Below are 14038 nucleotides of genomic sequence, written 5' to 3' on the forward strand. Positions count from 1 at the left end.
ACCAACAAGGTAATACATCTTCATATGTTTATTGGCCATTTGTATTCTTTGTAAGTTCAACCTCTCATCCTTACACTCCTGAATGACAGAGAAGGTTTGAGAAGGTCCCCAGGACAACTAAAATTGTTCAACATGCTAAAAATCTAATTCGTCATTCCCACCAAAAGCAATTTCTCCACCTCACTTCTCTGTTTCTGTTAATAGGATAGCAATTCTCCATTATTCAGGCTCAAAATCACATGGTCCTCTTTGATAACATTTGTCTACCTTACCCCATACTTTATTTCATTTGCCTAAAGTGATAAGAAAAAAAAAAACTACCATTGCAATTTCTCTTGCTTTTGACTCCTCCTTTTTTGGCTGCAAGTTTGTTCAGTTGCTCCGTAACTTTGCCTAGTAATAGTGGGCTTTATGGTCTCCGCATCTTTCTCTTCCTTCTCTACCCGAACAGAGGATAGGTGAAGGACAGATCAAATCATATCCCATTGTTCATAAAATTTGAATGGTACCCCACTGCCTATCAAATTCAGTTCACGTTGCTACCTTTTTCTGTCTTGTCTCCCACCACTATCCTACATTTTTCCTACAGTTCAGCAAAACCAGACTACTTAATGTTCCCAAAACGTTCTCTGTGCTTTTCTGCTCTATGCCTTTGCTCCTGCTGTCGCATGCACCTGGAATGACCTCCCTTTCTTTTTTTGTCTTTTGCAATTCCATCCCTTCTTAAGGCTCATCTGGAATATCATCTCCAAGAAACCTTTCCTATGATCTCCCTTCTGAACTCCCAGAGTAACTTTGCGTCTCTTAAAGTGTCCACCCTATTATTATGGCCATTGTAAATTGTTTAAGCAAAGAGAATATGTCTTGCATGATGGTATGGCGAAAAGGACCTGGAATATGTGGTCACAGGATGTCTTCAAAGCCCCACTGTTCACTTACTAATTGTTTTAGATTGGGTAAATCATTTAACCTCTTAAACCTTAAGGCTTGTGAGTTGGTTGTGGTTGCAATGCTAGTGATGATAGTAATAACGTACATAACAAAAGAACCTGTGAAGAACAAAGAAGATACTGCGTGTGAAAAAATTTTGAAATTGTAAAGCACTGTATAATGTTCATTTATAATTGGTCAATTTTGTGTGCCCCGAGTTCCTATCACATCTGTGCAGCATGCCAATGTATCAATGTGCCATATTCTACATCAGATGGTAGCAATATTTTCTGAGAAGATCTTGCATCATGATCTAGTCTTGAAAATGGAAATCATCATTATTGGTTGGTTGAGAAGATAACAGAATTTTTAAACAATGGTTTTCTAGTCATCTAAAAGTGAAGAGCCTTACAAGTACTGAGCACCCAAGCTCAGCTTAAAGATAGGTGACATTGCTTTGAAGTACGCAGCTGTATTGACGGAAACCATTTGGAATGAAACATATCTTTACTGAAGAGTCTATGACATATAGTGAAAGGGGGAGACAAAGATGAGAAGATTCGCCAGGGTCATTCTCTCTGTTTTCAGGTCTAGCCCTGAGGCAAAGGGTAGCTGAGTAGTTGATAAGACTGTTGATTTCTCATGGACCTTACTGTTGTTATTATTCTCCTGAAATAAGTTGTAAAATTATTCGTAACAACTTCTGTGCTTCTCCCCGGGTGGCAGTCACATGACACACACATACCATGTTTCGTACACGTAAGAGCATGTGCTCCTAAATCACCTTCTCTGTCCTAGAAAGAAATAAGACAAGAATGAATGAGTGACCCTCTTCTTTCATATCACTATCTCTTTTCCATAAGTTTTTAATCCTTCCCAACACACTTGCTCGGAGCAGAAGACCTTGCTTTCCATGTATCCGAAAGGTTGCAGGCTCACACAACCTCTCTACTGTCCCTCTTTTCCTGCTTAAATTTCTCTACATTGTCATCCATCTTTCTCCTTTTTTTAATTTATGTTTTTATTGAAGTACAAAATATATTCAGTAAAGTGCCTAAATCACACTTAACTTGAGCATATAGCTCAATGGATTTTTGCATGTGTTTAAATCCAAACAACCACCCCCCAGATCAAGATGCAGAACAATTCTAGTACCTCATGGGCTTCCTCGTGGCTCCTAATCAAACTCCTCATCCTGCACCCCCGGAGGTAACCACTATTCTCACACATCACCATCGATTCCTTTTGCCTGTTCTTGAACTTCACAAAAATGGAATCATACAATATGTCCTCTCTTGTGTCTAGCTTTTTTCTCCTCTCAGAATGCCTATGAGATTCATCTATTTTGTTGTGTATCAGGAATTCATTCTTTTTAATATGTAACAGCTTTATTAAGATATAATTCACATACTATAAAATTTACTCTTTCAAAGTGTAAAATTCAGTGGTTTTCAGTATACTCAGAGTTATAAAACTATCACCAATATATAATTTTATAACATTTTCATTATCCCAGAAAGAAATCCTATACCAATTAAAAGTTACTCCATATTCCTCCCCTTCCTCCAGCCCCTGGTAACCACGAATCTACTTTCTGTCTCTACGGATTTGTCTATTCTGAATTATTCATATAAATGGAATCATACAATATGTGATCTTTGTGACTAGCTTCTTTCAGATAGCATAATGTACTCAAGGTTTATCCATGTGGTAGCATCATTCTTTTTTATTGCTGAATAATATTCCACTGATGAATTTACCACATTTTGTTTATCTGTGTATCAGTTGATGCACATTTGGGTTGTTTCTACTTTTGGCTTTTACGAATAATGCTGCTATAAATATTTATGTACAAGTTTTTGGGTGGACATACATTCTCATTTCTCTTGGTTACATACTTAAGTTTTAAATTTTTTTTTTTTTTTTAATTTTTTGTTTATTGCAGTAACATTGGTTTATAACATTATAAAAATTTCAGGTGTACATCATTGTACTTCTATTTCTGCATAGATTACATCATGTTCACCACCAAAATACCAATTACAACCCATCACCACACACATGTACCCAATTATCCCCTTCACCCTCCTCCCTCCCCCCTTCCCCTCTGGTAACCACCAATCCAATCTCTGTCCCTATGTGTTTGTTTATTGTTGTTATTATCTACTACTTAATGAAGGAAATCATACGGTATTTGACCTTCTCCCTCTGACTTATTTCACTTTGCATCATGCCCTCAATGTCCATCCATGTTGTCACAAATGGCTGGATTTCATCGTTTCTTATGGCTGAGTAGTATTCCATTGTGTATATATACCACAGCTTTTTTATCCATTCGTCCCTTGATGGGCACTTAGGTTGCTTCCAAGTCTTGGCTATCGTGAATAAGGCTGCAATGAACACAGGGGTGCATGTACCTTTGCAAATTGGTGTTTTCAAGTTCTTTGGATAAATACCCAACAGTGGAATAGCTGGATCATACGGTAGTTCTATCGTTGATTTTTTGAGGAATCTCCATACTGTTTTCCATAGTGGCTGCACCAGTTTGCACTCCCACCAGCAGTGTATGAGAGTTCCCTTCTCTCCACAACCTCTCCAACACATGTTGTTTCCTGTCTTGTTAATTATAGCCATTCTGACGGGCGTGAGGTGATATCTCATTGTAGTTTTGATTTGCATTTCCCTGATAGTTAGTGATTTTGAACATCTTTTCATGTGTCTGTTGGCCATCTGTATATCTTCTTTGGAGAAATGTCTGTTCAGGTCTTTTGCCCATTTTTTAATTGGGTTGGTAGTTTTTTTGTTGTTGAGATGCATGAGTTCTTTATATATTTTGGAGATTAAGCCCTTATCAGATGTATGGTTTGCAAATATCTTCTCCCAATTGTTAGGTTGTCTTTTCGTTTTGTTGATAGTTTCCTTTGCTGTGCAGAAGCTTTTTAGTTTGATGTAGTCCCATTTGTTTATTTTTTCTATTGTTTCTCTTGCCTGGTCAGATGTGGTGTTTGAAAAGATGTTGCTAAGACTGATGTCGAAGAGCGTACTGCCTATGTTTTCTTCTAGAACTTTCACAGTTTCAGGTTTTACATTCAAGTCTTTAATCCATTTGGAGTTAATTTTTGTGTATGGTGTAAGGTAAGAGTCTACTTTCATTTTTTTGCATATGGCTATCCAGTTTTCCCAACACCATTTGTTGAAGAGACTTTCTTTTCCCCATTGTATGTTCTTGGCTCCTTTGTCAAAGATTAGCTGTCCATAGATGTGTGGGTTTATTTCTGGGCTTTTGATTCTATTCCATTGATCTGTGTGTCTGTTTTTGTGCCAGTACCATGCTGTTTTGGTTACTATAGCTTTGTAGTATATTTTGAAATCAGGGAGTGTGATACCTCCAGCTTTGTTCTTTTTTCTCAGGATTCCTTTAGCTATTCGGGTCTTTTGTTGTTCCATATAAATTTTAGGATTCTTTGTTCTATTTCTGTGAAAAATGTTGTTGGAACTTTGATAGGGATTGCATTGAATCTATAGATGGCTTTAGGAAGTATGGACATCTTAACTATGTTAATTCTTCCAATCCAAGAGCACGGAATATCTTTCCATTTCTTTGTGTCTTCTTCAATTTCTTTCAGAAATGTTTTATAGTTTTCGTGTACAGATCTTTCACCTCTTTGGTTAAGTTTATTCCTAGGTATTTTATTCTTTTTGTTGCAATTGTAAATGGGATGGTATTCTTAATTTCTCTTTCTGCTACTTCGTTGTTAGTGTACAGAAATGCAACTGATTTTTGTATGTTGATTTTGTATCCTGCAACTTTCCCATATTCGTTTATTACTTCTAAAAGTTTTCTGGTGGATTCTTTAGGGTTTTCTATATATAAAATCATGTCATCTGCAAATAGTGACAGTTTCACTTCTTCCTTTCCAATTTGGATCCCTTTTATTTCTTTCTCTTGCCTGATTGCTCTGGCTAGGACTTCCAATACTATGTTAAATAGGAGTGGTGACAGTGGGCATCCTTGTCTGGTTCCTGTTCTTAGAGGGATAGCTTTCAGTTTTTCACCATTGAGGATGATATTAGCTGTGGGTTTCTCATATATGGTCTTTATTATGTTGAGGTACTTTCCTTCTATACCCATTTTATTCAGAGTTTTTATCATAAATGGATGCTGTATCTTGTCAAATGCTTTCTCTGCATCTATTGAGATGATCATGTGATTTTTGTTCTTCATTTTATTAATGTGGTGTATTACGTTGATTGATTTGCGAATGTTAAACCATCCCTGCATACCTGGAATAAATCCCACTTGATCATGGTGTATAATCTTTTAACGTATTGTTGTATGCGATTTGCTAGTATTTTGTTGAGGATTTTTCAGATCGATGTTCATCAGTGATATTGGCCTGTAATTTTCTTTTTGTGTTGTCCTTGTCTGGTTTTGGTATCAGGGTAATGTCAGCTTCGTAGAATGAGTTAGGGAGCTTCCCCCTCCTCAATTTTTGGAAGAGTTTGAGAAGGATAGGTATTAAGTCTTCTTTGAATGTTTGGTAGAATTCACCAGGGAAGCCGTCTGGTCCTGGACTTTTATTTTTGGGGAGGTTTTTGATTACTGTTTTGATCTCCTTACTGGTGATTGGTCTATTCAAATTCTCTACTTCTTCTTGATCCAGTTTTGGAAGGTTGTATGATTCTAAGAATTTATCCATTTCTTCCAGATTGTCGAATTGGTTGGCATATAGTTTTTCATAGTATTCTCTTATAATCTTTTGTATTTCTGAGGTGTCTGTTGTAACCTCTCGTCTTTCATTTCTGATTTTACTTATTTGTGCCTTCTCTCTTTTTTTCTTGGTGAGTCTAGCTAAAGGTTTGTCTATTTTGTTGATCTTTTCAAAGAACCAGCTCTTGGTTTTATTAATTTTTTCTATTGTTTTTTTGGTCTCTATTTCATTTATTTCTGCTCTGATTTTTATTATTTCCCTTCTTCTACTGATTTTGGGCTTTGTTTGTTCTTCTTTTTCCAGTTCCTTTAGGTGCATTGTTAGATTGTTTATTTGAGATTTTTCTTGTTTGTTGAGATAGGCCTGTATTGCTATAAACTTCCCTCTTAGAACCGCTTTTGCTGTATCCCATAAATTCTGGCATGTCGTATTTTCATTTTCATTTGTCTCCAGGTATTTTTTGATTTCTTCTTTGATTTCTTCATTAACCCAGTCGTTGTTCAGTAGCATTTTGTTTAATCTCCATGTATTTGTGGCTTTTCTGATTTTCTTCCTATAGTTGATTTCTAGTTTCATACCTTTGTGGTCCGAAAAGATGCTTGGTATTATTTCAGTCTTCTTAAATTTATGGAGACTTGTTTTGTGGCCTAATATGTGATCAATCCTGGAGAACGTTCCATGTGCATTTGAAAAGAACGTGTATTCTTCGGTTTTTGGATGGAATGCTCTGTATATATCTACTAGGTCCATCTGTTCTAGTGTGTCGTTTAAGGCCAATGTTTCCTTATTGACCTTCTGTTTGGATGATCTATCCGTTGGTGTAAGTGGAGTGTTAAAGTCCCCTACTATTATTGTGTTACTGTCTATTTCTGTTTTTATGTCTGTTAATAATTGCTTTATATATTTAGGTGCACCTACATTGGGTGCGTAGATATTTACAAGTGTTATATCCTCTTGTTGGATTGTTCCCTTGATCATTATGTAATGCCCTTCTTTGTCTCTTTTTACAGTTTTTGTTTGAAAGTCTATTTTGTCTGATATGAGTACTGCTACCCCAGCTTTCTTTTCATTGCCATTTGCGTGGAGTATCTTTTTCCATCCCTTCACTTTCAGTTTGTGAGTGTCTTTAGGTCTGAAGTGTGTCTCTTGTATGCAGCATATATATGGGTCTTGTTTTTTATCCAGTCAGCCACCCTATGCCTTTTAATTGGAGCATTTAGTCCATTGACGTTTAAAGTAGCTATTGATAAGTATGTACTTACTGCCATTTTTTAACTTTTTTTTTTTTTTTTTCCTCAGTGTTTTAGTAGTCCTTCTCTGTTCCTTACTTCTTCTATACAGAATTGATGGTCACTTTAGTTCGACCTCTGTCTGGAAGCTGTACTCTTTATCTACCCTCCTCCCTCCTTTTATGATTTTGATATCATATCCAACCTCTTTTTTGTGCATTTGTATCCATTACGTTCTAATCGTGGAAATAGATAATTTTTCCTATTTGTGGTCTTCTCTTTTCCCCTTAAATCAGTCCCTTTAACATTTCTTGTAACACTGGTTTCTTGGTGACAAACTCCTTTAATTTTTGCTTATCTGGGAAAATTTTGATCTCTCCTTCCATTTTGAATGATAACCTTGCTGGGTAGAGTATTCTTGGCTGTAAGTTTTTTCCTTTTAGCACTTTAAATATATCGTGCCATTCTCTTCTAGCCTGTAAGATTTCAGCTGATAGCCTTATGGGGTTTCCTTTGTATGTAACTTGACATTCTCTTGCGGCTTTTAGGATTCTCTCTTTATCTTTAATTCTGGACATTTTGATTATGATGTGTCTTGGTGGGGGCCTCTTTGGGTTTATCTTGTTTGGGGCTCTCTGTGCCTCCTGTACCTGGATGTCTGTTTCCTTCCTTAGGTTAGGGAAGTTTTCATCTATTATTTCTTGAAATAGATTCTCTGCCCCCTTGTCTCGCTCTTCTCCTTCCGGGACACCTATAACACGGATGTTAGTGCGCTTGATGTTGTCCCAGAGGTCCCTTAGACTGTCCTCACTCTTTTTAATTCTTTTCTCTTTTACCTGTTCACCTTGGGTAATTTCTTCTAGTCTTTCTTCCAGCTCACAGATCCGTTCTTCTGTATCCTCTACTCTGCTTTTGAGTCCCTCTAATGAGTTTTTCATTTCCAGTATTGTATTCTTCATTTCTGATTGGTTCTTTTTTATATCTTCCATTTCTTTGTTGACATTCTCACTGAGTCCATCTATTCTTCTCCCCAGATCAGTGAGCATCCTTAACACTCTTAGTTTGAACTCTCTGTCGGGTAGGTTGCTCATTTCTGTTTCACTAAGTTCCTTTTCTGGGGTTTTGTCCTGTTCCCTTACTTGGAATGTATTCTTTTGCCTCTTCATTTTGCCTCTTTCCCTGTGCTTGTGTCTACCTATTAGGTAAGTCAGCTACGTCTCCTGCTCTTGGATAGGTGACCTTATGTAAGTGATGGCTTAGGAGGCTTCCAGTGTGCTTCCCTCAGTTCTCAATGTTCCAGGGGTGACCCCTATGTGGGCTACGTGTATCCTTCTGCTGTGGCCTGTTTGCTCTCCCTGTAGGCGCCCAGGGAGGCTGAGTTATGCTCCTGGCCAGCTGTTGTAATGCTCAGCTGCTTGTAGTTGTTGTGGGCCCTTCAGTCTCTTTATCAGCTGTGGGGAGCCCCAGCACAGTTGACTGCAAGTTCTAATACCACATTTGTGTTGCAGTATTTCTTTTAAGTGAGTAGGCCCCCACCGTGGCAGGTTGTTAGGCTCAGGGCCTTACAATTGCTGTAAGCCTCTAGCCTATTAGGTCTCTTGTCAGCTCTCTGAGGATTGCAGCTGGGTGGGGCTGGCCTCAGGCACAGGAGCACCCAATTGTTTCAGGTTTTGGAAGGTGGAGCAAACCTCCTATGTGGGTCTTTGAGAAGTACAAGTCTTCTGTGGCTGAGAAGCCCTGCCGCCCACAGGACCACACACACAGTCAACACAGTCCTGCCCCGTGTGAGCGCCCCGACCTCCCCAAGTGGACCCAGTCTCTCCACGGCGGGAGCCCCACACACTCTGCCACCACCCCACCCTCTCCACCCGCTCCTTGTGCACACCCTGCCCCGCTCAAGTCAGCTCAGTTGCCAGACTGCAGAGAATCCAGTCACCAATCTATGCAGGCCCACACGTTGCCTGAGGGCTTGTTGTTGGGTGGGGCTAGTCTCTAGGGTGGGCTGCCTGCCCTGGCTGAGCTGGATTAAATCGGTGCTCTAGCGGGTGGAGCAGACCCTGGGCTAGCAGGTCTCAGGGAGAACTCCAATGGCGTCTGTGTCAGCACGCCACACCAGGCCACAACAATGGCCGCCGCCAATGTCCCAGTCCCTGGAGAGGTCTCACCCCTCACCGAGATGCACTCAGGGCCTATTAGGTGAGTCTCTTGTCACCGAAGCACTGTGCACCTTTCTTTCTGGTGATTTTAGGATGCTTTCTGGAACGGGTGAGTTTGCGTGCGGGCCCTTTAAGAGCCAGTTTTAGTTTCTTTGTGAACCGGGTTTTCTGGGGGTGCTACCCAATGCTTTAGTAGCAGGCAAAGTCAGATATCAGGCTGCTGGTCTCAATTGTGCTGGGTCCACAAAATGCCCACAGCGGGGGCGCTCCCCGGCTCAGGGCCCCGCGCCTCCAGGGAGGGTACGTACCTGTGAGCTGCTCCCGGCGGCCGTGAAGCTGGCGGCTTGTGAAGGCGGCGTTTTTCCTCTCCAGACGGGAGTCTCTGCCTCTTCTACCCCAGTTAGGATTGTCCGTTGTTGCAGGAGTTCCTCTTATCCAGTTTTCAGTTCTGTCTCAGGGGTAATTTTTCCACGAGTAGTTGTAAATTGGCTGTGTCCATGGGAGGAGGTGAGTTCAGAGTCTGCCTACGCCGCCATCTTGACTCCGCCCCCCTTAAGTTTTAAATTTTGATGAAGTCTAAATTATCTATTTTTTCTTTTGTCTCTTATGCTTTTGATGTCATATCTAAAAAACCATTGCCTAACCCAAGATCATAAAGATTTACTCCTATGTTTTCTTCTAAGACTTTTTAAGTTTTAACTCTTACATTTATATCTATGGTCCATTTTGAGTTAATTTTTGTATATGGTGTGAGGTACAGTTTCAACTTCATACTTTTATAGATAGATATCAAATTGTCCAAATACTATTTGTTGAAACAACTATTTTCTCCCCATCTTGAATTGTCTTGGCACTCCTGTTGGAAATCAATTGACCATAAACAAAAGGATTAGTTCATTCTTTTTTATTGCTAAGTAATATTCCATTGTATGAATATACTACAATTTCTTCATCCCTCTCTTGATAGACCTCTGGGTTGTTGCCAGTTTGGGGCTATTAAGAATAAGGCTGCTGTGAACATTTAGTTTTGCGCTACTATGAGTAAATATGTCGTGAATATTCACAAATATGTTTTTTGATGTACCTATGCACTTATTTCTTCTGGGTATATACACAGGAGTGAAATTGTTGGTGTGTTAGTCAGAGTTCTCCAAGAAACAGAACCAATAGGATATAGATTAGATATAGATGTAGACGTAGACATAGACATAGACATACACATACACATACACATACACATACACATACACATACACATAGGGAGAGAAGAGAGAGACAGATTGATTATAAGCAATCAGTTCATGTGATTGTGGAGGCTGGCAAGTCCAAAATCTACAGGATGAGCTGGCAGACTTGAGACTCAGGGAAAGTCAATGCAATAGTTTCAGTTCAAAAGCCATCAGGCTGATGTTCCAGTTCAAAGGCCATCAGGTTAGAGAACCAGGAAGAGCCTATGTTCCAGTTCAAGTCAGAAAGCCATCTGCTGGAGAATTCCTCCTACCTAGGGGAAAGTTATTCTTTTGTTCTAGTCAAGCCTTCAGTGATTGAATGAGACCCACCCATGTTATGGAGGGCAATCTGCTTTACTCAAAGTCTACCAATTTAAATGTTAATCTCATACAAAAATACACTCACAGAAACACCCAGAACAATGTTTGACCAATTGTCAGGGCACCGTGGCCCAGCCAAGATGACACATAAGATAAACCAACAAAGTTGGGTCATAGGGAAAACATATGTTTAGCTTTAGCAGATACTGCCAAAGAGTTTTCCAATGTGGTTGAATGAATTTACACTCCTTTCTGCAGGGTATGAGAGTTCAGGTTGCTCTACACCTTTCTTTGTCAACACTTGGCACGGTCAGTGTTTGTAATTTTAGCCATTCTGGTGAGCAGATAGTGATATTGTCCTTGTGCTTGTAATTTGCATTTTCCTGATAAGAAATTATGTTGCACACTTTTCCATGTGTTATGAACTTGAACTTATAGGCCATTTGGAAATCATCTTTGTAGAGTACTCCTTCAAGAGTTTTTCCCCATTTTAAAAATTGGGTTGTTTGATTTTTCTTATTGATTTATAGGAGTTTTTTACATATTCTATGAGTTCCTTGTCAGATATATGTATTGAAATATATTCTCTCTTCTCTATCGACTCTCCTGATAGTATCTGTTATTTAATAGAAGCTATATATTTTTTAATGTCTCATTTAGGCTATGATCCATCTTGAATTAATTTTTGTATATGGTGTGAGGTAGAAGTCAAGAATCTTTTTTTCCATATGAGTAGTAGCCAATTGCTCCAGGACCATTTGTTGAAAATATTATCCTTTCCTCACTGAATTGCACCAGTGCCTTTGTCATAAATCAAGTTCTATTTCTGGATTCTCTATTATGTTCCTTTGGTGTATTCATCTATCCTTCTGCCAATACCACACTGTCTCAATTACTGAGCCTTATAATAAGTCTTCAAACTTGGGAGTGTAAGCCTTTTAACTTTTTTCTTCAAAATTATCTTGGTTATTCTAGGCTCTTACATTTCCACATAAATCTTAGAATCAACTTTCAATTTGCACACACAAAAGCATGCACACACATATTCTGGGATTTTCTTCCTTTCTTATATATTTTGTTTCAGAAAATGTCCCTTCTCCTAAAAAGTGAAACTCTCCTTTTGTGCCTTCAGTGTTATTCCCATATGCTTCTTTTGGATGCTTAAGACTCATCACCTCATTCCTGCACATTCAATCTTTCACTCTACTTTGAGTTTTTCCCCTCAGCCTATAAACACAGCCAACTTTCTCTTATTTCCTGCCAAAGTAAAACAAACAAACAAAAACAAATGGTTTTCAACATTATAATTCCCTCAGATTACCATCCTCTCTTTGTCTTCTAATATTTTAAATTACATGGATATACATTTTCATTATAAAGTTTCTATAACATTATACAAAATGTGGAAAATAGAGGAAAAATAACCCATTGTTCAACCACTCCAAGACAATTATGATCATTTTATATATTTTCATAGGATCTTTATATGCACCTGTATAAATACTTTTTGGTGTTGTAATCCATGTGGTTTTTTTTAAGTTTTCTATCTTATTCTTTCACTTATTATAAAGATCTTTCCATACTGCTCCATAATCTTAAAAATTATTTTAAATGACCGCATCGCATACAATTGAGTGCACAAATCCTAATTTTCAAACAATAATATATTCAGAAATTTCAGTTGCTTCCAATTTTTAATCTTATAAATAAATATTACTATAAACATCATTCATGTAGCTTTCCCTTTCATGACTACCAAACTTTGTGAAAGAATAGTCTATATTTCATACTTCTACCTACCTATTTGCTCATCCCCTTAATTCCTCAAATCTACCTGTTCCTACCTTACTATGAAACAACTCTCCTAAAGGTCACAATGACCTTCTAGTTGGCAACCCAATGTTTCTAAGTCTGCATCATCCTGAATCTCTCCATTGCACTTAACACTGTTGGCCTTCTTGAAACTCCATCCGTTCCTCTTGATTTCTGTATAATACATGGCCCAGGTTTGCCTTCTCTGACCATGCTTTTCCTGTTTCCACTTCCACTGGTGTTGTACACTCTCGCCATCTCTCCTCCTCTCCTTTGGCAATCTCATGACTTCATTTATTTTCTCTCTGCAGATGACATCCAACTTTGATCTTCATTCTGAACTCCAGCCCCACGTTTTTACATGCTGATCACCTCCACCTAGATATCTCTCTGACATTTCAAATTCGGAATGATTATCACAAAAATCATCATCTTTCCTTCTATAACTTCTCTTTTTCCTATGTACCCTCTTCATTTAGGCTTAAATCCTAGAGTCATCTTTGCTTCTCACCCATCCATCTCTTTTTGTGTGTGTGAGGAAGATCAGCCCTGAGCTAACATCCATGCTAATCCTCCTCTTTTCGCTGAGGAAGACCAGCTCTGAACTAACATCTATTGCCAATCCTCCTCCTTTTTTTTTTCCCCAAAGCCCCAGTAGATAGTTGTATGTCATAGTTGCACATCCTTCTAGTTGCTGTATGTGGGACACGGCCTCAGCATGGCCGGAGAAGCAGTGCGTCAGTGCACGCCTGGATCCGAACCCGGGCTGCCAGTAGCGGAGCACGCACACTTAACCGCCACGGGCAGGCCCACACCCGTCCATCTTTGACTCCTCAATACTTGTTCCATCATGTAAACCAGGGACTGCTTCACGAATGGGCATGTGGTTTAAGTACACCCTAAGGGATGGGAGGGAAGTCAGCTAGGGGGTGGGTTAACTTTCTGGGAAACGTTTTCGCTCTCTTGAGGAGATCTCTCTTCTTCCTCTGGAAGTTATGACTTTATGACATGATACCTGGAACTGCCATTACCATCTTCTTCTTAGCGGGAGAATGATGCCAACACTCAAGACATCAGAGCAAAGATGTCAAGAACCCGGTCTTTGATAACATTATCAAGCCTCTGAATCATTCAGACCTGTAGTTTACATTGTAATTTCCAAATTTGTGAGAGATAAATTTCCTTACTGCTTAAGCCATTTTAAATTGGGATTTGTTCCATGCCATTGAAAGCATCCTCACAGATAGAACACTTGATATCAACTCCTCATTGTCTCTCATTTGGGCTACTGCAATGCTATGTGGCCTTTATGCCTTCACACCTAATCCATTACATACACCTGCTGCTAGATTATCCTTCCTGAAGAACTGTTTGATCATCTCTTCTCTCTTGTCCAAAGACCTTTAGTAACTTCCTATTGCCTAGAGAATAGTCTAGGCTCAGCAGCTCAGCATTTGTGATTTTATACAGCCCTACCCTGCTTTACATTCCTAGATACATAGAATTAAATGCTACAGATACATAGAATTATGTGCTATTCCTCATTACTGTCTACTCTGTATTGATGTTGTTTATATAGTGTAACCTCTTCTACTACCAGCACTGTTCAATGGAACTTCCTCTAAAGATGGTTAATGAGCACTTGAAAA

General features: G+C 38.9%; 1 protein-coding gene and 1 long non-coding RNA gene across 3 annotated transcripts in view; one reads left to right on the forward strand and one right to left on the reverse strand.

Moving 5' to 3' along the window:
• Positions 1-1418: 1418 nt before the first annotated feature.
• Positions 1419-9471, reverse strand: LOC147912271 (uncharacterized). Its single transcript, XR_015550147.1, has 2 exons — positions 9336-9471; positions 1419-1724 (listed from the first exon to the last, which is right to left on the reverse strand). It is a non-coding gene; the product is annotated as an uncharacterized LOC147912271 (long non-coding RNA).
• The window catches only part of TAB2 (TGF-beta activated kinase 1 (MAP3K7) binding protein 2), a 90339-nt gene continuing 85302 nt past the window's right edge, over positions 9002-14038 (forward strand). Inside the window, exon 1 of one of the 2 annotated variants that reach the window (XM_087425218.1) lies at positions 9002-9067. The gene's annotated coding sequence lies outside the window, so the exon portion shown is untranslated. The remainder of the gene's footprint in view (positions 9068-14038) is intronic. The other variant, XM_087425215.1, reaches the window with a different exon arrangement.

This window comes from Ceratotherium simum, chromosome 38, assembly GCF_057802395.1.
Source record: "Ceratotherium simum simum isolate JZ-2026a chromosome 38, ASM5780239v1, whole genome shotgun sequence".
Taxonomy (NCBI): Eukaryota; Metazoa; Chordata; class Mammalia; order Perissodactyla; family Rhinocerotidae; genus Ceratotherium; species Ceratotherium simum.